Raw genomic sequence first — 26,904 nt, 5'->3', positions numbered from 1 at the left:
GATTATATTGTTTGCATTATTAGAGTATAAACATAAAATGCTTTGAATAGAAAGTTCCTGTTCTTAAAATATACAACAATGTCCCAAAACAAAATTATCTGAGGATTTGGCTGACAAACCACCAGTGGTTTACTGAATCACTAAAACCACTCAAAGGAGTTATGCCCAATACTTGACAGTTTATCAATCTTATTGGAATACAATTAATGGAAAGTATAACATATCCACATCTGTACCTTAAAATTTATTGGCTATGCTAAGACCATTAATAAAATATAGCCAGAGAACAAATTCAGTTGTCTGAAATGGGCTGAAAAGTATTTGTTGCTGCTTAATTAAATGTTTCAAACAATATATACCAAATATATATATAGACCTTCTTACATTGTTCTCATCTTTGCACTCTGATTTCTTTAAGAACTTTCCTTGTTCTTGGACTTGCCATGTTTCTATAATGGGGGAAAAACAATTTTAAAGACTTTAAAACAAATTACATATTAAGTGCTGATCAAATACTCAACCACTTGTACAAGATGCAAAGACTTTACAATCTAAAATTTTTTGCAGAGGCACAAGTCAATGTGTTTTTGTTCCTTGTTACAAGAAACACTTATGATCAACATAACAGATTAAAGGAAAACTGTATTTTTCAGTTTACTGTGTGTATTTCGCACTTTGCAGTCAGTTACAGTTGCTGTTTAATGTATCAATGGGATATCACTAATGAAGAGCTGCAGGGGGCTCAGGTACCTGCTCTTCCATAGCTCTACAAGAACATGGTTTAGCAGCAGCAGATCCAAAACCTTGAGAGATACACAGTAATAGGTAGGCATACACATAAAAATGTAGTGGGCAGCAGTAGACGCAACCCAAAACACTTTTGATGATGTTTGCTCTCAAACCCACCCACTTCCCCTGCTTAAAGACCCTTATAAAACCTAACCAGTGGGTCCTAGCAAAGGACCAGAAACCCTTATAAAATGTAAATTTAAAAATTCTGTACATGCTGTTTAAAGGGTGCTCTATAAGAAACTTTTTTTTATGAAAAAATAATTTTGAAAAAGGTTGACAGTTTTCCCTTTAAAATTAGATTTTTAAGAAATACATCCTGACTATTGTAAATTTTTTATGTGAAATACACTTTAAGCTCTGATCAGGTCTGCAATACTGTACTACAGACTTGACAATTTGCAAGTGGCATGAAAAGTAACAGCTGCTAAAGTGCATGAAGCCAAGTTAAACTACAGATTTTAGCATATACATTCAGCAAGGAACTTTGATTTATATGTAGTGCATTTATCTGAAGCACTGACAGACATTAAACACATTCTCATAAATGACACTGCAACATATATAGAATTTAGTTGCTTAGGATGTAGGGTGAAATATAACATTACAATTTAGATAAGAGGAAATTACTCAAAAGCTTATAACAAATAGGGTTGTAGGGTATTTATTTTGCTGTACTTTAAACACTACCACTTTTTCCTTGTCCTTCACACCCAAACCTTTTCCCTACCAAAAACGTCATTTGAACATCCAAAATTCACTAAGAAATAGACATAGAAATATCAGGCTGACCTAGGCGCAATGCAGAGCACTACATTCAGAATACAAGAGGGACTAGGAAAAAAAGCAGAAAAGAATAGGTCAGTGTCTGAACCTATTTAAAAAAAAAATCTAAAAACTTATTTTCAAATGTGAAGGTCTCTGAAAAGGAAAGCAGATTGCCTCAGCTATCTCTGATACTTCCATAATACTGTTTTTGAGAAGTGTGGTTTAGTGGACTACGCACAGACCTGAGGCAGCTCTAATTAAGCTTCTGACTCTCACTCAGTGTATGCCTTTAAGCTAATAGCTAAAGCCTTTTCTCTTCTTCTGAAAAATGAGAAGAACACTATTTACTCAATTCACCAACTTACTGAGGGAGTTAATATTCACAACACTTTAAGTGTCAACAACTATGTAATTGCTAAGTGCCATTCCAAAACATAGACATCAAACTGGAGAACAGTCACACCAATTTCCAACCTTTACATTGTGTTTTTCCTCCTGCAAAAAAAAAAAAAAAATCCCTTAAATCTTTAATTTGTGTCATCACTGCCATACACGTTTACAGCAAACACTAACCTGGACCACCTTTCCTGTGAATTATAGCACTAATATGCAGAGGTACAGCAAAGCTGTGCAAGGCCAAGGGCTGGTATCCGAACACCAGCTATTCCAGTGTAATTCATGAAAAAATAAATACAAAATTGCAGCTACACGTTATTGCTGTTGAAAGGAAAGATTATTTTTATCTTTGCAGGATTTCAATCTGTATTAGGCATTCCTTTTAATTCATGGCCATTGAAAAAATGCAGTAACGGATGTAACGTTTGTACAGCAGTGTTTTATTTTCATGCCATTTCAAGGACAATTTTCTGTTTTTAAACTTACACTCATCATCTAGCATTTGTCCTTTTTTAATCATTAATCAGATCATCATTAGTTATTCTTTACTGAGCCAAGAAAGATTACCAACTCTACAAGCTTTTCTATTTAAAAATATAATAAGAGTTATTAGGTTATATTGTAATTAATGCTTGATGAAGTATAATATTTCAGCTACCCTATCTCAAACTTAAATGTATTGGATTTTTGTTGTTGGTTCATTAACCAGGACAGAAACAGCTTTTATGTCTTGTATAATGAAAAAAGAACGATAACTAATCTTTTTTTCTGATTAACTGCACTATTTCTTCGATGGGATTCTGAAACTAAAGCTTCCCTTATATACCTTGCTCACATCCATTGAAGAAGGAAATATACTGATATATATTTTGATCATAATCTAGTCAGAAACTGCAGCAAATAAGCTTCCATGGATCTGATGTACAGGTCTTCATTTTCTCTTTTGTCATTGGTGGGAAGGGGGGGAATCTCCCTCCTTTCATTACACACACACTCCCTGTCTAGTCTGAAGAAGAGATTAAAATGTTTTAATTGTTTCATTTCTGAATTTAAGATACTATTCTAATTAACAGTGGTAATTTGTTGATAGATAATGAGGTTAGGGAATATATTTAGTTACATAGTTTTCATCTATTCTCTTTCAACTCTCCCTCCACTTTTAAACTTTTTTTTTTTTTTTTTTCAAATTTGCAGAATCATGCATAGGTATGTGATGCAGTCTCTCTCTGGTGTTATTTGCCTGCCCTCCTTTGAATGTCCCATGTCATTACTTCTCCCTCATCTAGAAATGCTAGGTCAGGTTTTCATTCAGAATAGTGGGGAAAAGAGATGGGGGCTGTCTGCTCCAATCAGAAAATCTTCTAGCCTTATTGGCCAGAGATCTAAACAGATGCCCCATTCCAGAAGTTAGGCTCCTCCTCTGGCCAAGATGCACTCTGGTTCTGGTGGAGCAGGAAGTGTCTGAAGCAAGTCTTTTGGCCTAGACTTGCACTCGTTAAGGAGGGAGAGATCTGACTGCCCTGCTCAACACACTTTGCTTCTGCTCTCCTATCCCTACCGCCCTCACCAATGGTGCTCATCAGCACTGCTTGATGGGGGAGGTTGAAAAACCGAAGTCAGGCTGCAAAGCTGCTCTCCCCCTCCCCACACTGCTCCACCTAGCTGGAAAAATGCAGGGGACCCAAGTGCAGAAGGAACATAAGTTCCTGATTCAGATGACTTAGTGGTAGAGTGGGATTCCATTACTCAAGAGAAAGCATTGCAGGGGTAGTTGTAAAGTTGTGACTCTCATGATCACAGCAACTTTACAGTGCAATGGAAGTCATGAATCTTCACGGCACCTCTGTGAAGTAGACAAGAATATTCACTGTACGGACAGGGAAAGGGAGGCAGAGAGAGGTTAACTGAATTACCCAGTGCTAACGAGAGACGTATTGAACCAGGATTAGAATTCAGAAGTCCCTGGCTCCCAGTTTTGTGCTCAGACTGTCTCTCTCTCCAGTATTCTTTACTAGTAGTCCTCTAAATCCCAAGTCATCTAGTCCCCCCAATGTTTATTTTCTATGTGAATGTGATTCAGTTATGGTTTTCATCTGTTCCAAGCATCACCTAGTCTTTAAAGACAACCTAGAAATACAGTAGAACCCTGTTTATCCAACCCTCCATTATCCAACTCTTTGTATGGACAACCAGAGCACAGAGGTCCAGAAGGGGGCAATATCTCTTGTGGCTGCTAGATGGCGTTGCATCATTGCACTTTCCTATTCTCTGGTTTATCCGGATTTTTGATTATCTTATCTGGCCCCGGGTCCCAAATAGATGAGATAAATGGGGTTCTGCTCTAATCTATGAGTTAAGCCACAACCACAGTAATACACTAAGAGTTCACAGTTTTACACACACATTTACAGATATTGGTCATCTTCTGGCATTCAGTTGAGGAACTGGCAAGAATAATTAGAATTTGTAATTTTGTTTGGAACTTGTGCTCCTTAAACTTGCACTGTGGACTCAGAATACTTTAAATTACAGTATAACTGAACTACTGAACCTCAGTGCAGTCACTTAATCACTGCTACCTCTATTCTTCAGTACACTAAACACTGTTTTCCTGATTTTCTACAAATTATAAATACAAAAAAGGCAGAAAAATTATAAAGAAAAGTAACATTTATCTTGTGGAAATAAGTTTTCTTTGGGGAATGTAACTCTAAAATATTCCCTCCAATATTATGGAGGAAAAGATGATTAAATATTGACTGGGAAAGAGAGTTTACCATAAATACATAATTCAGACAAACACACGTACAAATTAACTATGAAATTTTAGACTAAATGTGCCAGCAAACATTCTACAGCAGAGTAGGTTTTCAATGGATCAGTATATTAAGTACCCTGGAATGTTTTGTTTCCTGGTCTTGAATATTCAAGTCATCTGCTTCCACACTGGAGAGTAAAAATGTACTCTGTACATTTCCTACAGCAATGATTTATTCCACAAACCAGGATGTCACCCATACTGACTGCCTCAGCACTGAAGAATCATGCTTATGTCTTATTTACCCAAAGCATCTATTAGTCATCCTTTTGTTTTCCTAAAAGCACATAAATGAAGTGGTAGTAGCAGTAGCTTATTTAGAAGTACAATTATGATGGTCAATATTTAAAACAGCTGCAGTAGGATTTTGAAACTCTGACATGGAGGCCTAGTCACAGGGTTGAAACTCCGATACTATATAAAAAGCAAACCGTGTGATGGGATAGGTTCCAGATATCTTAGTTTACAGACTTCATCAGGATTAAAGATCTCTTAGGTAAGATGGTGGTATCAGTCTGCAGGGCATAACTTTTTAAAATGGTTTAATTGTTGGACAAACATTCTCAAGCCATTTTTTCAAGTTAGATGCTTTTCCACACTGACCAGCACAACCATCTTACCTGAAACTAAGCTCAAGATGAGAAGGTGGAAGAGATTCTTAATCCATATCCCAGTGAAGCCTGTAAATTGAGATACTCAGATCCAGGCTCATTTCTTGAAGACTGTTTCAGAACATGGCCAGATTCCTAATGAGGATGGAGGCTTCTCCTCGCTAGAAGATTTATGGGAGCGGAGGCGGCAAAGGGGGAGGGAGAGAGAGAGACAGACAGAAGAGCGGTGCTCTTAAAAACAGATACAGTGGACAGAGCCTCATTTAAAGCAGTATTTTTTTTAAAGGAACACGATTTTTTCTTTTTGCCTTTAAAGCACAAGAACAAGCCATGAATGCTACTGGGGAAAGGCTGCACTCTACCCAGAGTGTGGTTGATCTGCAGCCCGCTCTGCACTGATGGATGGAAGGGGGCTACCATCTGCAAGGCCTGTCCCGGCAAAGCGACAGGACCCAGCAGCAGTAACATTGGCTGGCAAGGCACAGTCACAGCTAGAGATACCCAGGGGCAGGATCTCAAGCCCAGGGCTTCCCTCTGGCTCCCCGGGCCGTGGGACCAGGGGTCGGAGTGGGGGGCTGCAGCAAACTTCTAGCAGAACCCTCCTGGACAGGGGAGAAGGGCTGAAAACGGGGGGGGGGGGGGGGGGCTGAGGCCAGGGTGGGGAATGGAGGGAGGGAGGGCAGGGCCGGGGGGGGCGGCTACGGGGCTCGAAGAGAGGCAGGCCGAGGGGGACCGGATACGGGGGGCTGGGGGGGAGGAGGGAGGCAGGCCAGGGCCGGGGGGAGCGGCTACGGGGGTCGAAGGGGGAGGAGAGAGGCAGGCCGGGGCCGGAGGGGCCAGATACGGGGGTCCGCGGTGGAGGCAGGCCAGGGACGGGAGGGGCCGGTTACGGGGGTCGGGGGGGAAGGAGGGAGGTAAGCCAGGGCCGGGGGGGGACCGGCTATGGGGGTGGGGGGAGATAGGCCAAAGCCGAGGGGGGCGGATACGCGGCTCGGGGGGCGGCAGGCCGGGGGGGGCCGGGATCGGGTTGAAAGGGGGCCCGGCCAAGGCGCTCCGGGGGCGCGGAGAGGTAGGGACGAGCGGCCGGGGCGAAGGGGACCGCGCGGGCGGCTGTGGGAGGCCGGGGTCCCTGCCCACCGGGCCGGCTCCGTACCTCCTGCGGCAGCGGGCAGCGCCGGCTTTCGCTCTCCCCCGGCTCCTCACCGCGCAGCCGCCGCCGGCCCCGGCTACGTTGCAGGTTTGCAAAGCATGCTGGGTAAGGGGGAAGGTTAACCCCCTCGGGCCCGGCCTGCGAGCGCCGGGAGTGGGCGGAGCCCAGAGGGGGCGGGAGAGACACAGAGAGACAAAGGAGGGAGAAAGACCCGGGCAGAGAGACACGGGGACAGAGACACCCCGGGAGGGACAGGGAGACTCGGGGGACAGAGACACCCCGAGAGGGACAGGGAGACTCGGGGACAGAGACACCTCGAGAGGGACAGGGAGACTCGTGGACAGAGACACCCCGAGAGGGACAGGGAGACACAGGGGACAGAGACACCCCGAGAGGGACAGAGAGACACGGGGACAGAGACACCCCGGGAGGGGCAGAGAGACACGGGGACAGAGACACCCCGAGAGGGACAGGGAGACTCAGGGACAGAGACACCCCGAGAGGGGCAGAGAGACACGAGGACAGAGACACCCCGAGAGGGACAGAGAGACACGGGGGACAGAGACACCCCGAGAGGGACAGGGAGACTCGGGGACAGAGACACCTCGAGAGGGACAGGGAGACTCGTGGAGAGAGACACCCCGAGAGGGACAGGGAGACACAGGGGACAGAGACACCCCGAGAGGGACAGAGAGACTCGGGGACAGAGACACCCCGAGAGGGACAGGGAGACTCGGGGACAGAGACACCCCGAGAGGGACAGAGAGACACGGGGACAGAGACACCCCGGGAGGGGCAGAGAGACACGGGGACAGAGACACCCCGAGAGGGACAGGGAGACTCAGGGACAGAGACACCCCGAGAGGGGCAGAGAGACACGAGGACAGAGACACCCCGAGAGGGACAGGGAGACTCGGGGACAGAGACACCCCGAGAGGGGCAGAGAGACACGAGGACAGAGACACCCCGAGAGGGACAGGGAGACTCGGGGACAGAGACACCCCGAGAGGGACAGAGAGACACGGGGACAGAGACACCCCGAGAGGGACAGGGAGACTCGGGGACAGAGACACCCCGAGAGGGACAGAGAGACACGGGGACAGAGACACCCCGGGAGGGGCAGAGAGACACGGGGACAGAGACACCCCGAGAGGGACAGGGAGACTCGTGGACAGAGACACCCCGAGAGGGACAGGGAGACACAGGGGACAGAGACACCCCGAGAGGGACAGAGAGACACAGGGACAGAGACACCCCGAGAGGGGCAGAGAGACACGAGGACAGAGACACCCCGAGAGGGACAGGGAGACTCGGGGACAGAGACACCCCGAGAGGGACAGAGAGACACGGGGACAGAGACACCCTGAGAGGGGCAGAGAGACACGGGGGCAGAGACACCCCGAGAGGGACAGGGAGACTCGGGGACAGAGACACCCCGAGAGGGACAGAGAGACACGGGGGACAGAGACACCCCGAGAGGGACAGAGACACCCCGAGAGGGACAGGGAGACACGGGGACAGAGACACCCCGAGAGGGACAGGGAGACTCGTGGACAGAGACACCCCGAGAGGGACAGGGAGACACAGGGGACAGAGACACCCCGAGAGGGACAGAGAGACACGGGGACAGAGACACCCCGAGAGGGACAGGCAGACACGGGGACAGAGACACCCCGAGAGGGAGAGAGACACGGGGACAGAGACACCTCGAGAGGGACAGGGAGACTCGTGGACAGAGACACCCCGAGAGGGACAGGGAGACACAGGGGACAGAGACACCCCGAGAGGGGCAGAGAGACACGGGGGACAGAGACACCCCGAGAGGGACAGGGAGACTCGGGGACAGAGACACCCCGAGAGGGACAGAGAGACACGGGGACAGAGACACCCCGAGAGGGACAGGGAGACACGGGGGACAGAGACACCCCGGGAGGGACAGGGAGACTCGGGGGACAGAGACACCCCGGGAGGGACAGGGAGACTCGGGGGACAGAGACACCCCGAGAGGGACAGGGAGACACGGGGACAGAGACACCCCGAGAGGGACAGAGAGACACGGGGGACAGAGACACCCCGAGAGGGACAGGGAGACTCGGGGACAGAGACACCTCGAGAGGGACAGGGAGACTCGTGGACAGAGACACCCCGAGAGGGACAGGGAGACACAGGGGACAGAGACACCCCGAGAGGGACAGAGAGACTCGGGGACAGAGACACCCCGAGAGGGACAGAGAGACACGGGGACAGAGACACCCCGAGAGGGACAGGGAGACTCGGGGACAGAGACACCCCGAGAGGGACAGAGAGACACGGGGACAGAGACACCCCGGGAGGGGCAGAGAGACACGGGGACAGAGACACCCCGAGAGGGACAGGGAGACTCGGGGACAGAGACACCCCGAGAGGGGCAGAGAGACACGAGGACAGAGACACCCCGAGAGGGACAGGGAGACTCGGGGACAGAGACACCCCGAGAGGGGCAGAGAGACACGAGGACAGAGACACCCCGAGAGGGACAGAGAGACACGGGGGACAGAGACACCCCGAGAGGGACAGGGAGACTCGGGGACAGAGACACCTCGAGAGGGACAGGGAGACTCGTGGACAGAGACACCCCGAGAGGGACAGGGAGACACAGGGGACAGAGACACCCCGAGAGGGACAGAGAGACTCGGGGACAGAGACACCCCGAGAGGGACAGAGAGACACGGGGACAGAGACACCCCGAGAGGGACAGAGAGACACGGGGACAGAGACACCCCGGGAGGGGCAGAGAGACACGGGGACAGAGACACCCCGAGAGGGACAGGGAGACTCAGGGACAGAGACACCCCGAGAGGGGCAGAGAGACACGAGGACAGAGACACCCCGAGAGGGACAGGGAGACTCGGGGACAGAGACACCCCGAGAGGGGCAGAGAGACACGAGGACAGAGACACCCCGAGAGGGACAGGGAGACTCGGGGACAGAGACACCCCGAGAGGGACAGAGAGACACGGGGACAGAGACACCCCGAGAGGGACAGAGAGACACGGGGACAGAGACACCCCGAGAGGGACAGGGAGACTCGTGGACAGAGACACCCCGAGAGGGACAGGGAGACACAGGGGACAGAGACACCCCGAGAGGGGCAGAGAGACACGAGGACAGAGACACCCCGAGAGGGACAGGGAGACTCGGGGACAGAGACACCCCGAGAGGGACAGAGAGACACGGGGACAGAGACACCCCGAGAGGGGCAGAGAGACACGAGGACAGAGACACCCCGAGAGGGACAGGGAGACTCGGGGACAGAGACACCCCGAGAGGGACAGAGAGACACGGGGACAGAGACACCCCGAGAGGGACAGGGAGACTTGGGGACAGAGACACCCCGAGAGGGACAGAGAGACACGGGGACAGAGACACCCCGGGAGGGGCAGAGAGACACGGGGACAGAGACACCCCGAGAGGGACAGGGAGACTCGTGGACAGAGACACCCCGAGAGGGACAGGGAGACACAGGGGACAGAGACACCCCGAGAGGGGCAGAGAGACACGAGGACAGAGACACCCCGAGAGGGACAGGGAGACACGGGGGCAGAGACACCCCGAGAGGGGCAGAGAGACACGAGGACAGAGACACCCCGAGAGGGACAGGGAGACTCGGGGACAGAGACACCCCGAGAGGGACAGAGAGACACGGGGACAGAGACACCCCGAGAGGGACAGGGAGACTCGGGGACAGAGACACCCCGAGAGGGACAGAGAGACACGGGGACAGAGACACCCCGGGAGGGGCAGAGAGACACGGGGACAGAGACACCCCGAGAGGGACAGGGAGACTCGTGGACAGAGACACCCCGAGAGGGACAGGGAGACACAGGGGACAGAGACACCCCGAGAGGGGCAGAGAGACACGAGGACAGAGACACCCCGAGAGGGACAGGGAGACTCGGGGACAGAGACACCCCGAGAGGGACAGAGAGACACGGGGACAGAGACACCCCGAGAGGGGCAGAGAGACACGGGGGCAGAGACACCCCGAGAGGGACAGGGAGACTCGGGGACAGAGACACCCCGAGAGGGACAGAGAGACACGGGGGACAGAGACACCCCGAGAGGGACAGAGACACCCCGAGAGGGACAGGGAGACACGGGGACAGAGACACCCCGATAGGGACAGGGAGACTCGTGGACAGAGACACCCCGAGAGGGACAGGGAGACACAGGGGACAGAGACACCCCGAGAGGGACAGAGAGACACGGGGACAGAGACACCCCGAGAGGGACAGGGAGACTCGTGGACAGAGACACCCCGAGAGGGACAGAGAGACACGGGGACAGAGACACCTCGAGAGGGACAGGGAGACTCGTGGACAGAGACACCCCGAGAGGGACAGGGAGACACAGGGGACAGAGACACCCCGAGAGGGACAGAGAGACACGGGGACAGAGACACCCCGAGAGGGGCAGAGAGACACGAGGACAGAGACACCCCGAGAGGGGCAGAGAGACACGAGGACAGAGACACCCCGAGAGGGACAGAGAGACACGGGGACAGAGACACCCCGAGAGGGACAGGGAGACTCGGGGACAGAGACACCCCGAGAGGGACAGAGAGACACGGGGGACAGAGACACCCCGGGAGGGGCAGAGAGACACGGGGACAGAGACACCCCGAGAGGGACAGGGAGACTCGTGGACAGAGACACCCCGAGAGGGACAGGGAGACACAGGGGACAGAGACACCCCGAGAGGGACAGAGAGACACGGGGACAGAGACACCCCGAGAGGGGCAGAGAGACACGAGGACAGAGACACCCCGAGAGGGACAGAGAGACTCGGGGACAGAGACACCCCGAGAGGGGCAGAGAGACACGGGGGCAGAGACACCCCGAGAGGGACAGGGAGACTCGGGGACAGAGACACCCCGAGAGGGACAGAGAGACACGGGGGACAGAGACACCCCGAGAGGGACAGGGAGACTCGGGGACAGAGACACCCCGAGAGGGGCACAGAGACTCGGGGGACAGAGACACCCCGAGAGGGACAGAGAGACACGGGGACAGAGACACCCCGAGAGGGGCAGAGAGACTCGGGGACAGAGACACCCCGAGAGGGACAGAGAGACTCGGGGACAGAGACACCCCGAGAGGGGCACAGAGACTCGGGGGACAGAGACACCCCGAGAGGGGCAGAGAGACTCGGGGACAGAGACACCCCGAGAGGGACAGGGAGACACGGGGACAGAGACACCCCGAGAGGGACAGGGAGACTCGGGGACAGAGACACCCCGAGAGGGACAGAGAGACACGGGGCACAGAGACACCCCGAGAGTGACAGAGAGTCTCGGGGGACAGAGACACCCCGAGAGGGACAGGGAGACTCGGGGACAGAGACACCCCGAGAGGGACAGGGAGACACGGGGCACAGAGACACCCCAAGAGTGACAGAGAGTCTCGGGGGACAGAGACACCCCGAGAGGGACAGGGAGACTCGGGGACAGAGACCCCCCGAGAGGGACAGAGAGACACGGGGACAGAGACACCCCGAGAGGGACAGGGACACTCGTGGACAGAGACACCCCGAGAGGGACAGAGAGACACGGGGCACAGAGACACCCCGAGAGGGACTGAGAGACTCGGGGGACAGAGACACCCCGAGAGGGACAGGGAGACACGGGGGACAGAGACACCCCGAGAGGGACAGAGAGTCTCGGGGGACAGAGACACCCCGAGAGGGACAGGGAGACACGGGGACAGAGACACCCCGAGAGGGACAGGGAGACTCGTGGACAGAGACACCCCGAGAGGGACAGAGAGACATGGGGCACAGAGACACCCCGAGAGGGACTGAGAGACTCGGGGGACAGAGACACCCCGAGAGGGACAGGGAGACTCGGGGACAGAGACACCCCGAGAGGGACAGGGAGACACGGGGACAGAGACACCCCGAGAGGGACAGAGAGACACGGGGCACAGAGACACCCCGAGAGGGGCAGGGAGACTCGGGGACAGAGACACCCCGGGAGGGGCAGAGAGACACGGGGACAGAGACACCCCGAGAGGGACAGGGAGACACGGGGACAGAGACACCCCGAGAGGGACAGAGAGACTCGGGGGACAGAGACACCCCGAGAGGGGCAGAGAGACACGGGGACAGAGACACCCCGAGAGGGACAGGGAGACTCGGGGACAGAGACACCCCGAGAGGGACAGAGAGACACGGGGCACAGAGACACCCCGAGAGGGACAGAGAGACACGGGGCACAGAGACACCCCGAGAGGGACAGAGAGTCTCGGGGGACAGAGACACCCCGAGAGGGACAGGGAGACTCGGGGACAGAGACACCCCGAGAGGGGCAGAGAGACACGAGGACAGAGACACCCCGAGAGGGACAGGGAGACTCGGGGACAGAGACAACCCGAGAGGGGCAGAGAGACACGAGGACAGAGACACCCCGAGAGGGACAGGGAGACTCGGGGACAGAGACACCCTGAGAGGGGCAGAGAGACACGGGGACAGAGACACCCCGAGAGGGACAGGGAGACTCGGGGACAGAGACACCCCGAGAGGGACAGGGAGACTCGGGGGACAGAGACACCCCGAGAGGGGCAGAGAGACACGGGGACAGAGACACCCCGAGAGGGACAGGGAGACTCGGGGGACAGAGACACCCCGAGAGGGGCAGAGAGACACGGGGACAGAGACACCCCGAGAGGGACAGGGAGACACGGGGGACAGAGACACCCCGAGAGGGGCAGGGAGACACGGGGACAGAGACACCCCGAGAGGGACAGGGAGACTCGGGGACAGAGACACCCCGAGAGGGGCAGAGAGACACAGGGGACAGAGACACCCCGAGAGGGACAGGGAGACAAGGGGACAGAGACACCCCGAGAGGGACAGAGAGACACGGGGACAGAGACACCCCGAGAGGGACAGGGAGACACGGGGACAGACACCCCGAGAGGGGCAGGGAGACACAGGGGACAGAGACACCCCAAGAGGGACAGGGAGACACGGGGACACGCCTCGCTGGAGTAGAGACTGTTCTCCAGGCTAAGTGGTGCCGGATCATGGGCCAGTTCTGGCACCCAGTCTGAGCTCAGGGGCACTCCTCCCAGCCTGAATGGGAGTACTCACAAGAGACAGGATTGCAGGATCAGGCCCCTGGGGAGTGCAGTCCAGTGAGGAATAGTCTGAAGCTACAAAACTTATTTTACTTGAACTGTGAAGGTGATTTCCATAAATTGCTATCCCCAAAATCCTCTCTCAAGGTGATGACATGATAAAACCAGCTGGCATGTATTTGTAATGGTTGGAGCCAAATGTTGAGAGCACATTTACACAATCACTAATTTCTTTTTAATCGGTGACTTTAGACCCTTCAGAGTTGTCCATTTAAACCCACAGCCATCTCTGAAACGGAAACAGATATTTGTAGTGTGGTAGTATGGAAACATTTAAAATATTAACATGTAGGATTTGGAAAAAAACCCACTCTGAAACCCACAGAGACAATATGCTGATCATTTTCAGTGCAATGCCTGTTCCAGCCTTGGTACTTAATAAGCCATCAGTTGTCTTGCCATGGTTATGGGAGATTAACAAGAATAACTCTCATTACTATTAATAGTGGCTATATTCATAACCCCTCCCTTACATCAATGAGAAGATCATGGACCCTGGATATGTGTACATTGGAGGTGTGCAGTGAAACATGAAGTAAAGTCCACCTGTACAATTTTCTCTTCCAGTGAAGGACAAAGTGGCCTCTTCTAATAAGTGCCATTATTTTCTGGTAATCTGAACTACTGTGAAATTAGGTTCCTATTATATACGCACTATATGAGAATCTAATTAGAGTATTCATCATACTATTTCTGTAATTGTATAGGGCCCAGTGATTAGTATCAGCATTGATTCTGCAGTGTGTCTGAATATGTGTTGCATATTCAATACTTTGTGCTTGCAGCCTCGAGGGAGCACTGTTGTGCAACATTTTTCATATGTCATGAATGATGCAGAACTGCGATATTAACACTGTCTCTATTCTTATTTAATTTACCAAACATGAACATTCATGCACTGTCTGGGCTGCAGAATCTTCCAGTGGCAGCCCTGCCTGGCTGGATCAAAATTGCCACTAATAACCTGGATCATTTTAAGACATTCCCTGCTCTTTCCCAAAGATACGGTTTATGAATTGCATTAAACAATAAATAGCTCTGTATGCTTACATTTGCACTATGGTAACAATATTGCAACCCTTCCTAGTATGAGAGAAGTCTTCACTAACAAGATAAATCAGAAATAGGAGTAAGTACTTGTGTAAGTGAGAGTTCCACGATCAGGCCCATTCATTCAGTGGGAATGAGACAAAGCCAGCAAAGTCTCTCTTACACAGCATACAAATTAATCAATGCAGTTCCCTAGCAAGTCTTAATTGCTCTGTTCCTGGAATCTGGGACAGGTACATAACCCCAGTGCCATCTCTGAAACGGAGACAGATATTTGTAGTGTGGTAGTATGGAAACATTTAAAATATTAACACGTAGGTTTCGGAAAAAACGTCCTCAATTATATCTTCCCCCTTTTCTTAGTTGACTGGCTACTAGTTGGACTACCAATATGAAACACTGTTAGCCATAGTATTTTATCTTCATGCCTAATTTCAAATACAGTAAAATGTGAGGACAAGGAACAAACCATAAGACTGAAGGAGATACAAGGAAAATGCACTCCTTTGGGTGATTTTTCATACTAGTTTCGATGGGTCTTTCCTCTCTTTAATTTCCTTGGCATTCAAGTTCTGCATTGTCATTAATTATAACTTATGTAACAATAATAATAAAATCATAATAACAAAACTTGGCACTTTTTAAGCACCCTGTACGTCTCCAATAGCCTACAAGTGCTACTGGTGGGAAATGTGATGAGACCTGGAGCTCTTTGCTCTTCTCTGCACCCTAAGGTTTCTTAATAGGATTTCTTAGAAATAAAACCTTTGTCCCTTTCCTACACCATGAGCGGTAACTACCTGGTCATTTATGCCAGACTGGCCTGTTTCTGGGAAGAAGGCACCATTTTCCCTTAGAAAGCATTACACGGTGACTTGTCCTAAAATAAATACATTAATTGTAATGTTTTTGTCTGCATTATGAATAGCGCTGAGTTTGTTATCGGCATTTAATGCTATAGCTAATGATAGTAAGCACTTTTGGTCCTGATCCTACAAAGACTTAATAACATGGTTAACTTTATACACTTCAGTGATCCCAATTATTTCACTGGGATTACTCATGCGTGTAAGTCTTTGCAGGAATGGGACCTTAGGCTTTTAATGTTAATTATATTACATGAGAGAAAATAGAGATAAAATATGTTAAATGTTATCTTCCATATGAAGAAGCCTCAGTAGATCTATTAATTATTATTACATTATTTAATGTTTGTATATAGTGCCATATAAATGCATAGTTCCTTACAGACTTTGTATAGCAAGATAATTAAATTTCAAAGAATGTTGTTACTGAAGTTACAGTAGAAATCTCACTTGCCTTTAATAGAATAACTCCTTCTCTCTGATTGTACTATATAGTTTGCCTTCTCACTCCCTCTAGTCTCAAATACTTGCTTAGAGATGCTGCCAGGTTGTTGAAAATCACTATCTAGAGTTGTATCCACACTTGCAAAATCTGGACCTGTAATTATCGACTAGTACAGCCTACCAGTGATAACAGCAGAAGTTGTAGTGTAGACACGGCTCTGGCATTTAAAACACATGAACCCTATCTACATTACAGATTCCACATTGCTACACCAGTGGGGAATTACATGTTCTGTTTTACCTAGTGTATACAGGGGCTCGGAGAATAATCAATCTCTTCTTGAACACCTGTTTGAATAGTTTCAGGAAATTCATTGATGACTCAGGCTCACTATCCTGGCTAGTCATATTCCTGTCTCCATTCACAACACAAGCCAGGACTGTTATCTTTTAATGCTTGCGTTTACCCTACTATTCAAGTTATTAGGACATCCAGACCATTATCTGTCTCCAGTGACACCTTCTGACAGTATCAGCAGAAATTTTAGGAGGGATTAGCACGTGGATAGTCTCTTGGTCTGAAAGTTAGGCCATGCATATTTTCCAATTTTAGACATGAGTTAAGTGTGAACGTTCTCAGCTTTAGGCAAGATAGGTTCACACTTCTAATATTACAAAATTAGAAATCACATGTTCACATAAATCAACTATGAGCTTTTATGTAACAGGTAGCTATTATTACACACAGTTGGAGTCTTCTGATAATTTTGTCTATAATAGCCAGTAAGTGCATAAGTGATGATATCATCAATCAGAGCTGCTAAGAGCTTTTTTTATCCATTTCATAGCAACAAGGCACTCTGGGGAAGTCATGAGACTTTTGCACTTCTTGAAGGCTTAAAGTCACTCAACCAAGACACATCACAATTTATGTCAATGCCAGTCAAAGTCATCAGAATGGCCAAGGGCTGATCCTGCTCAGCACTTGACCCTTGAAGACACTGAACACATTGTAAAACCAGGTCCTAAATGGGTTATGGAGACTAACAGTGGTTGCTTCAGCTGGGTTGAACCCTTCTGATGGGGAATGGAGAGGGATGTTTGCGCTGCTGCTGCCTATAGTGAACCTGATTTCTGGATATTTAGAGTCCAGTGTCCAGTGCTTGTCAATTTGGCACATTTCAGGAGCAGTCAATCACTCAGAAATAAACACCTGTCAAAAAATACACTGCTCCTATAGTCTGGCGCCTCCGACACCGCCTGATGCTTCTTAATTTACCATAATATGCAGTGACTGTCACTGCTTGTTGCTTAACTGTAGAGAGTATTCAAAGGGAAAATATTAGTACAAGACACTCCAGAAAATTGTGTGTCTATCTGTGTGTGTTTGCACAGTGTGGTTCATGATTGTACATTTCCTGGACAGCTACACTATGCACATGAGCCATGAGATACGTACTCTTCACTCTACACATAATTGCATACACTGTTTTACTGACTTCTTTAGATGCCCCTTCAATATACATTGTAAAAGGAAATTTTCCTTGATCTTTTCTCCACTATATCACACACGGTTTGTTGAAATGGAACAGAAAAATCCACAACATTTTGCAGGTAGAAAAAAAATAAAACGAAAAGGGGAACCTCTCACAAAAAAAGAGTGGCCCTAGAGGTCTACTCCGAATTAGAGAACTCTCTCACACTTTTGGCCCGAGATGTTTTCACATCATTTGAGAAATGTAACTGTTCCGTGAAACCTTGGAACAGTCATTTAGTATCAATACTCCATGGAACTTGGCAGCTGCACTGAATTACCACTTGGTCACACTGTCTAGTGAAATTGCAGCTGGAAATGTGTCTGCAGTCATGCCAGCTTCTCATATTGCATGAACTGAGATGTTCAGATGTCAGCTGGGACAGCCTGCTTTCTTGCCTGAATTAATCCCTCCCTTAGCACTCCCTCATACCCACCCAAGGCCAGGCCTTTGAAGGCACCTGTAGTGTTTTTAGTGGAATGTTGGAATGCAAATCTGTGAGTCAATAGAACCCTGTGTTAAGATGCACATCCAAAAGCATTCCAGCGGGTCACTTCAAAGTTCTCAGCCTCCAGGATATAAATTACATGAATTAGGAATTAAATAATTGGATAATGGAGGTCTTCAATACCACTGTTCAAATGGAATTATGATCTGTGGTATAAATATTAAACTAACATGAATGCGGTCACTTAAACTGACAAAATCCAGGAAATTCTGCCCTCTACCCTCATCTCATGCCTGGATAGTTCTGGGTCCTGGAGGTGCGTGCAGAGAGAGGGATAGCCCTGATATACTCTAGAGCTTGGCAAATCACCTAACTCATCCATTCCTCCATTTACTCATCAGTAAATTAATACTTAACTCACCTGCCACTTGGGGGTTTTGCAAGGAGTGGAGAGGAAGGATCATCCAGTGATTAGAATGCTAGTCTAGGGCTCAGGAGAACTGGGATCCATGCCCTATTCCACTGCAGTCTTTCTTGGCAACCTTGGTAAGTCATTGACACCCTGATTCTCAAAAGTATTTAGGCTCCTAACTTTGGTTAAAATCAGTGGAAGTTAGCAGCCTAAAAACCTTTGGGGATCTGGGTCTGTCTCTTCATACTCCAGTTCCTCATCTGTAAAACAGGGGAACTACTGCTTCCTACTTTCCAGGATTTTATGAGGAGAAATACACTAATGATTGGGGTGCTCAGATACTGTGGTGATGGAGTCATATGCAGTACCAGAGATTGATTGTGAATCTTCACTAATTAGTATTTGTAAAGAAGTTTTAGGTCCTCAGATAAAGTGTGCTGGAGAAATGCTAAGTATTAGAGCGGAATCTTCATCCCCTGGAAGACAATGGCACAACTTCATGGACCGTAGTCCAGTCCAATCCAGTCCTTACCTCTTCCTGAATTTTTTTGACGTCTTTCCCTTCAGGAATCTCTCTCTTCTTGAGTTTAGTTTTTAGGGCTGAATCTACACTTTGTCTCTACATATCTTCTCTGCTTGGCTCTGCTGTCCCATGTCTGGTGATTCTTGAAAGCTCAGTACTTTTATTTTTAAAGTAATCCAATAAAACTGTATAGGCCATGGCTCTGCGATGTATTCTGCATGTTTTGTTTTTAATCCTTGGTCTACTGGACCAGCATGATTATCACTTTTATATCCCATACCCATCTTTTACACAACAAGCTGTAAGAGCTCTTTGAGTGACATTAACATCGATAGTGTCAATGTGGATTTATGGAGCCTTTAATCTGCAGATCCATACCTGTGCGATCACCCTGAATGCTCAAATCCTTCATGGAATTGCAGTATGACCTTTTCAAAAGTGCTATGTATTTGGCTGTTTTTCTAAGAGACATAAATTAGTCATTTTATACTCTCTCCCTCTCTCTCTCTCTCTCACACACACATACACACACACAGAGGTTATTTTTAATTCTTCGCAGAAAAAGAGGGGAGGAGAATCATAGAGACATAAGCCTTGTCATTCATTAGATATTTCTTTACACATATAGGCCCAGATTCTCCCCTGTGGTACAATTGATTTGCACTGCACTGCCCATGAATACTGGACCTAATCCAGGCATGCCTGGCTGACATGTAAGAGGATCCTACAATGGCAAAGAGCCCACATGGCTGATATTGTAGGCAGCATGGCCAATGAAAGACAGTGTGGCTGGGACTTCCTTGCATCCTGGCAATCCCTGGTGCCTGTATCAGCCTCTATGGCTATTTGAATTTGAAGCAAGTTAGAGCAGCCTTCAGGTTGCTCTAACTAATTTATGGAAATTGGACCTATGTACAGCTGCTCAAGAAGGAGGGAGTGCAAAAGTGATTAAAGCCACAGTTGTTCTCCATCCCTCACCACCCTTCTTGAGTGGCATTGTGCACTCTCTAGCCATAACCAAGGATCTGGGATAGGCAGCAAATCACACTTATAGTGAGCTCAGATATGGGAGTACAGCAAGATCATTGGGAAGGATATAGGGAGTGAGAAGGGGGACAGGGAGAAATTAAAGCCGAATGAGGCTTTTGTTGTCTCATAGGTGAGGGGGAGCTCTGTGAAAACCATGATTTCCCTACCTAGGTTTCACTGTAGCCACAGCAATATGTTTGATGCAAAAGGTGTGAGAAAATCCATTATATAAAAAAGTCAGACCACATGCTGCTGAACTTCTCTCTCCACTCAATTACCTGAAATGCTGTGTTTCCATAGTTAGCAAGCTCACATGCCCCACCATGCCAGTCTGCTGGGCTACCAACTTTCATTGATTTCCAATGTTAGGTTATGATCTTGCAAAGTACTCAGTGCTTCCTGCCTAGTGCTGGGCATCTCCAGCTCCCACTGACTTCAGCAAGAGTTGAGGATACTAAGCACTTTGCAGCACCAGGTCCAAAGAGCATGAAAAATGAGGGGAAGAAAACAAAACAAGGGCCATTTTAGCTTATGAGAAAAAAAAGAATAAAGAAAAAAGTGTATGCAACCAGGAAATTTTCACTGCTTCAGTTTTTAGTATCTTTAGTCCTTCTCTAACTTATAAATAGCTGAATCTATTTCCAAAAGATATTGAAATCACATTTATAAAAGAGAAAACTGGTGATCCTGCAAGGAGTTCGGCATGGATGGACCTGTGCATCCACATGAAGCTCTTTGCAGGAAGGGGGCTTATAACATCACTAGAAAAAAGTCATTTGCTCACAGAAGAGGGATGGCCTGGGGAGTGGCTTAATCCCAATTGTGACACATTTAACACCAATCTGGTGGCACCATCTCTAGTAGAGAAAGTGTAATTCAATCTTGAACAATCAGGTCCTATATGGGTTATGAAGACTAACAGTGTTTGCTTCAGCTGGTCTGAACTCTGAGCAGTCAGTCCAGGACACAGCCACAAATCCACATTTCCAAAAAGCCCTGCTTCCAAGGTGAGACCTTGCATGCCAAGTGATAGCCCGGATTGGAACAGTTTGACTGAGATATAGACCCCTGGGAAGAAAGCTTTGGAATGAGAACCTCAGTGGTAGCTGCACTAGTGGGTATCATTCTGATAAAAGGAATCTTAGCAAACTCCAGTTTCACAGTATGAAGGAAGGTTCATCAAAGGGATGGTGAAGGATAATCTTGTGACTACAGCACAGAACTAAGATCTGGTTTCCTGGGATTTATATTTCCAGATCTGTCCGACACCCGGTGTGACTTTGGGCCTGGGTTTTCAAAAGATACTGAGAGTGAAATCCTAGTCCCAATGAAGTTGATAGCAAAATGCTCATCAATGTCAATGGAACTGGGATTTCAGACCTTGGGCATGATTTTCAGAGGTGCTCTGCAGCTATGGCTCCGGCTGAAGTCAACAAAAGCTGGGGATGTTCGGCAGCTCTGATCATCAGACCTCTGGTATATATAGTTGGGCATCGAAACATTCAGGTGTCCAAAATCTGAGTCCATGCTGGAAAATGTGGGCCCTAAATCTCTCTGGGCTAGTTTCCTCCTGTGTGAAATGAGGGTCCTCACACTTCCCTTTCTCATAGGGATGCTGTGAGGCTCCGGAGATTAATATTACGGAAGCATTCGGCAGTTTGTGGATGGAAGAAGCTATGGAAATGCAAAGGAGCACTGTCGGCAGCATCCCCACAGTGTCCAAGGCTTCCTGGGAATCAGAGGGAAAATGACAGATTTCATGCACTGGTTATGGCAAATTTCACAGATTACCCAGGGTTATTAGGGGATGATGTCAAAGCACAAATGTAATTTGTGTTGTTTTAAGTTGGTCTAGTTGTTAGATATGAAAAGAAACAACACAGAACATTGACCCCTGCGCTGACTATGGCTTCTCTTTTCTGAGATGTATTCATTGGGCTGCAGAGGAAAGGTGAGCAGATTTTGGTTCCAATGGAAGGTCTGCCAGAAGAGCCCAATCTGCTGAGGCTACAGTGGGGATGTGTCATGCCTCTGGCTGTCCAGTGCTGCTTGTGATCCCTCTGGCAGAGAGGAGGTGGTAAGACATGAGCCACTGCAAACTTTCCCAACAGAGTTCCCACCATGGATGGCTTTGCCTCAGGGTCTCTTTTGGCTTCTGATGGCATTCAACTCAGAAACAACCCTGTACAATTTCTCCTTAATTGCTGCTCCAATGGTAATGATAAATTAACATCAACGATTAAATAATGAAAAAGTAAGAGAACTTCTGACCTTTGCAGCAAATATGGATTCTAGGACACACCCTCCCTTGATATCTCTTACCTTTTTATCTGGTCTTGAAGTCCTTGAGCAGGTAATATGCCTCCTACTGGCTTCAATAAGAGATCTGGGCATGGCATGATTGTTGAATTGGGCTCATCTCTGTCAGATTTATAGAGTTTCAGGAAAGTCTGGGCATAGCATCATTTCCAGACACACTAAATACAGCTTCCTGAGATAAGTAATAAAGGGGAAAAAAGAGATTAGCAATACCTTTTATTCGACTGCTGAAAATGAATTCAAACAGGCACACTTTCTAGAGTCATGCACAACATCAGGCCATGAAAAATGGAGGTACAATGAAACAATAGATACAGCACTTAGGGGATAACAATACATCAAAAAGGAAGATTGCATCAAAACAGAAAATGGGTGTGGATTGGAGATGTCCTGGATGATAATAACTAAAAACTCTCTTGATCAAGGGAGAAAACAAAGGGTAAGGAAAACAGAAGGAGTAAATACACTACTGGAGAGGCAGCTCTTTCTTCTCTCTATTATTTGTTGCAAAGGAGGTCTTGTTAGCTCTGTGTGGGGAAACCATGATGATATATTTCTAGCTGTGCTTGATGTAACAAGGCCTGATCTAGGATGGGTTCTGTGTGATGATTTTAGCAGGGTTTAGGACCTGTGTAGGTTAGGTCCTGTCAGCCGGGGATGATAGCAACTTTCTATCAAAAAACGTGTGTACATTTATTTGGCAAGAAAGATGCTACCATGGGGCCAATTGTGCCCCCAAGATCTGTATGTGGAGGGAATCCTAGGAGCTCGATTACTATGGTGAAGGGTGAGAGGGCATAGGAGAACCTAGGTTTATAGACAGACCCTCCAAAGGAGGATCTCTATCCTACTGTTTGGAAGAGGACAGAGTTCAATTGCCTTTATACGATCATCCCTCATTTCCTAGGACCCTGCAGAGGGCTCCCCTTAGGGTTATGATCTGTGCAGGGATGTGGGAGAAATGGGCATCTCCGTCGGGGTTGGGGTCACATACATCCCCTTTTCAGACCCATGGAGCTCCTCTGGATGGAAGTACAGCATGGGCTTTCTCACTTGGTCTGTGCCACCCTCTTTGCACAAGGGATCCCCCTTTAAGGGGTGCAGGGAAGTCCCTGAGACAGCTGTTGCCAGAGAAGCAAGCCTGAGGAGGACAACAGCCAGGGGCTCAGAGTCATAGTCCTTGATCAAACAATCAGGGGGGAACTCCACGCAGGGCTCCCTATTTGATTTTCTTCTGCCTGAGTCTCCTGAAGTGGCTGTACTATGGAAAAGGATGACCCAGTTCACAATTCAAAAGACACATGACCTTAGGAAATCAATATTCCTATTAAGAATCCTTCAAGCCGCACCCTTAACTCCTCAATCAGGAAAAAAAATCCTATTGACACCCCTCCTGAAATCCCACTGAACTTTTTGCCAGACAGGAGTTCAGGAGAGGGGTCATCTTTGGGAGCTGAAAACCCTGGACATGGAGAAGTTCAAACATTCTTCATTCTTGGATGGTTTTAAAGGGCCGTTCTAAAGACCTGATATGGCCCCTTTGAACTCAACGAGGGCTTTGCTATCGACTACAGTGGGAGCAGGGGCTGGTCCTTAGAATAAATAAATCACACAAGCCCAATCCTACATATCCTTATTCACTCGGAACCCAGTTCAGCAAGACGTAAGCATGTGTCTGACTTTCAGCATGTTAATAATCCCAGAGACATCAATAACATACTCCCATGCTTAACATTATGTGTCTTCCTAAACTGAAGTCTCAGGTAGTAGGTAATTGGACTAATCAAGTGAGAGTGAGGACTACCTGAGTCAGGAAGAGTTTTCAGGATTAGGGTCTGGAAGTGTAACTATCTCCCATCAAGAAATACTCACCCTTGTGTTGTCTTTTTACCCTTCTTAATAGCCTCTGGAGATTCAGTATGGTTTTCTGATTCACAAAAATGTCTGATTGATGCTCAGTTGTCTTTCTGTCCTGTCTCAGTTTATTAAGATAAAACTGTAGGAGAAGAATTCTTTCTGTGGCAAGTTATTTATTATTTCAGTCCTGCTATGTTTTGCCATTTCTCCAGGATGGGTCCTTTTGTGTTATAATTTTCTTTGAAAATCTTTGCGCCCATGGAGTTTTCAAAACCATGAGCTGACACAAAGAATGTAGGAAACTGAAATAAATTACACAGAGGCAAGGTTCTTGCAGACACAGCTGCAGTTCAACCTTTTCCACACTGTTCCTAGCTGATAGCAGAGAATTTAACTCAAACCAGCATGATACCAACTTATTCCTGTTGTTTTTGAAGTAGCATTTTTACATTCTGATGCCAGGGTGCCTGACCCAAAAGTGCAGCATGAGACTTCTTTATTCATGTTCTAAAGAATATTCCCGCTGCATCCATAACAAATAAAACAAACCTTCAAACATTTCCTGCAAATATAAATACAGCAAAATACAGCTTTCCAGGCGAGGTAATCTGGTGTTTTCTGTGGGCATATTCATTTCACCTTGAATAAAATGTGTTTCATTGTGTTAGACTGCAATATTTGGTGCATGTCAGATTATGTTCAGTGAACAGGTCAGAAAATTCACTATTTGAAACCAATGGGATTTGTGTCCATTTAGAGGCCTAACTTCTTGTTTTAGGTGTGATAGGGACTTTTTTCTTTGTTTGTTTGTTTTTTCTTTCCTTCATGGCTGCTGATTTGAATAACAATAGTGAAGTAAATATGAGTTTTTCTCACCACTTTGGGCATAATCCTACTTTTCTTGAGTATAATCAAGGAACGCTTTAATGGACCATTTGTTTCTTCAGCATCATGATGCCCCAGCTACCACCATATTCTGACGCTACTGCAACAAGTACTCTTTTGCATTTAAAGGAAAAATGCAACTGAACAGTCATGGTGCCAAAGTCACATTCTGTTCCCAGCAAAGGCAATGGCAAAGCTCCTATTGACTTCAGAGGGAGAAGGAGCAGGTCCAGGGTGGTACACTAAACTTTGCTATTTAGCTTAACGGAACCTGTGGAGGTACCACATTATGATCAAATGGGTCTTTCCCATCTCTTATTTGTGTGATGTTATTATCCTGTTGTGTAAGTGCTTTGCTGCATGAAGCATGCCATAGATCAGGGGTAGGCAACCTATGACATGTGTGCCAAAGGCTGCACTCGAGCTGATTTTCAGTGGCACTTACACTGCCCGGGTCCTGGCCACTGGTCCGGGGGGCTCTGCATTTTAATTTAATTTTAAATGAAGCTTCTTAAACATTTTAAAAACCTCATTTACTTTACATACAACAATAGTTTAGTTATATATTATAGACTTATAAAAAGAGACCTTCTAAAAATGTTAAAATGTATTACCTGCATGCAAAATCTTAAATTAGAGTGAATAAATGAAGACTCGGCACACCACTTCCAAAAGGCTGCCGACCCCTGCCATAGATTAACAGGGTGTATCTGGCTCACTCCTTGGGCTATGATGGAGTGGAGGATGGAGCAATGGCTCCATCTTCTCTGGAGGCCCTTCTACAGAGACTGTGCTTGCAGTTGGCTTTTATATGGGGTTGTACAATATCCAATATAAACTGTTTCACCTATCTCTGGGGATTTGCTCTGCCACCTGCTGTCTGGCCTAGAGACAGTACACTATTTTGGAACTCAGAAGACCTTGGTTCTACTCGTAGCTTGGCCATTGGCCTGCTGGATGACCTTGGACAAGTCATGTCACTGCTCTATGTCTCAGTTTCCCCATCTGTAAAATGGGGATAAGGATACCAACCTCTTTTGTAAAGTATTTTGGGATCTATGGATGAAAAGCACTATATAAGAGGTAGGCGTTATTATAGGTTATGTGTACAGATATTTGGATAAGTTTATAGAGATCTAGAATATCTCAAAATGTAGCAAAGCATGTGCTTTGATTGCAGAACTTGGTGCAAGTTAAGATATAGCCCATTAAGTCCTTTCTACATCAAATTTCTATTTATTAATGATTCATATGTGATTTATGTCCAAAGCTAAAATACTAAAAATACTAAAATAAAGCCATTAATATGTATACACATTTTAAAATGAATTTTGCTGTGACTGTTACCCCCTTTTTTCTATTACAAATATTCTAGTCAACAAGTTTACTGGAAGAAACAGCAAAATAAGGATTACATTTGAGAAAACTGCCACCTGTTCTTAGAGAACTTGCAGAGAGAAAAGGAGGTGAAGCTGGCTGAGTAAATTCGTTGCCGTGCACTATTTACCAAGCTCTGCTCACATATGATCACATGCATGTGTGGTACATGCAGAACGGTGGGTCTGTCTGTATATCCTCTGCTTCTACGTGGGCGCTGGGTGCCCCATAAGGAATAGAAGTGTGGAGTGGGTTTTTGCAGCTACCCAAGCTGACTGGCAGGGCCTGACCCCAATCCCATTGACGTCAATGGCAAGGCTCCCACACTGCTTGCAAAGATTCTGGATCAGCGCCTCGATCAGGCATTGCCTTTTTAAGATGTGGCCCCACACTCCAGCCCTCCTCCCCCTCCTCCCCAGCAAGCGGTTCCCTGGAGGGGGCTCTTTCACTTG

General features: G+C 47.7%; 1 protein-coding gene across 4 annotated transcripts in view; it reads right to left on the bottom strand.

The window, feature by feature from the left end:
• ARFGAP1 (ADP ribosylation factor GTPase activating protein 1) overlaps positions 1-6,602 on the bottom strand; it is a 44,248-nt gene extending 37,646 nt beyond the window's left edge. The window contains exons 1-2 of one of the 4 annotated variants that reach the window (XM_050918686.1): positions 6,536-6,602; positions 5,392-5,543 (exon numbers count right to left, since the gene is read on the bottom strand). The gene's annotated coding sequence lies outside the window, so the exon portion shown is untranslated. Of the gene's footprint in view, positions 1-4,847; positions 5,335-5,391; positions 5,544-6,535 lie in introns of those variants that run through there. The other 3 variants (XM_050918685.1, XM_050918690.1, XM_050918691.1) reach the window with 3 other exon arrangements.
• Positions 6,603-26,904: the final 20,302 nt, after the last annotated feature.

Source organism: Gopherus flavomarginatus, chromosome 11 (assembly GCF_025201925.1).
Source record: "Gopherus flavomarginatus isolate rGopFla2 chromosome 11, rGopFla2.mat.asm, whole genome shotgun sequence".
NCBI classification, from domain to species: domain Eukaryota; kingdom Metazoa; phylum Chordata; order Testudines; family Testudinidae; genus Gopherus; species Gopherus flavomarginatus.
Note: the sequence above shows the minus strand (reverse complement) of the source record. Positions and strands in the feature narration are given on the sequence as shown.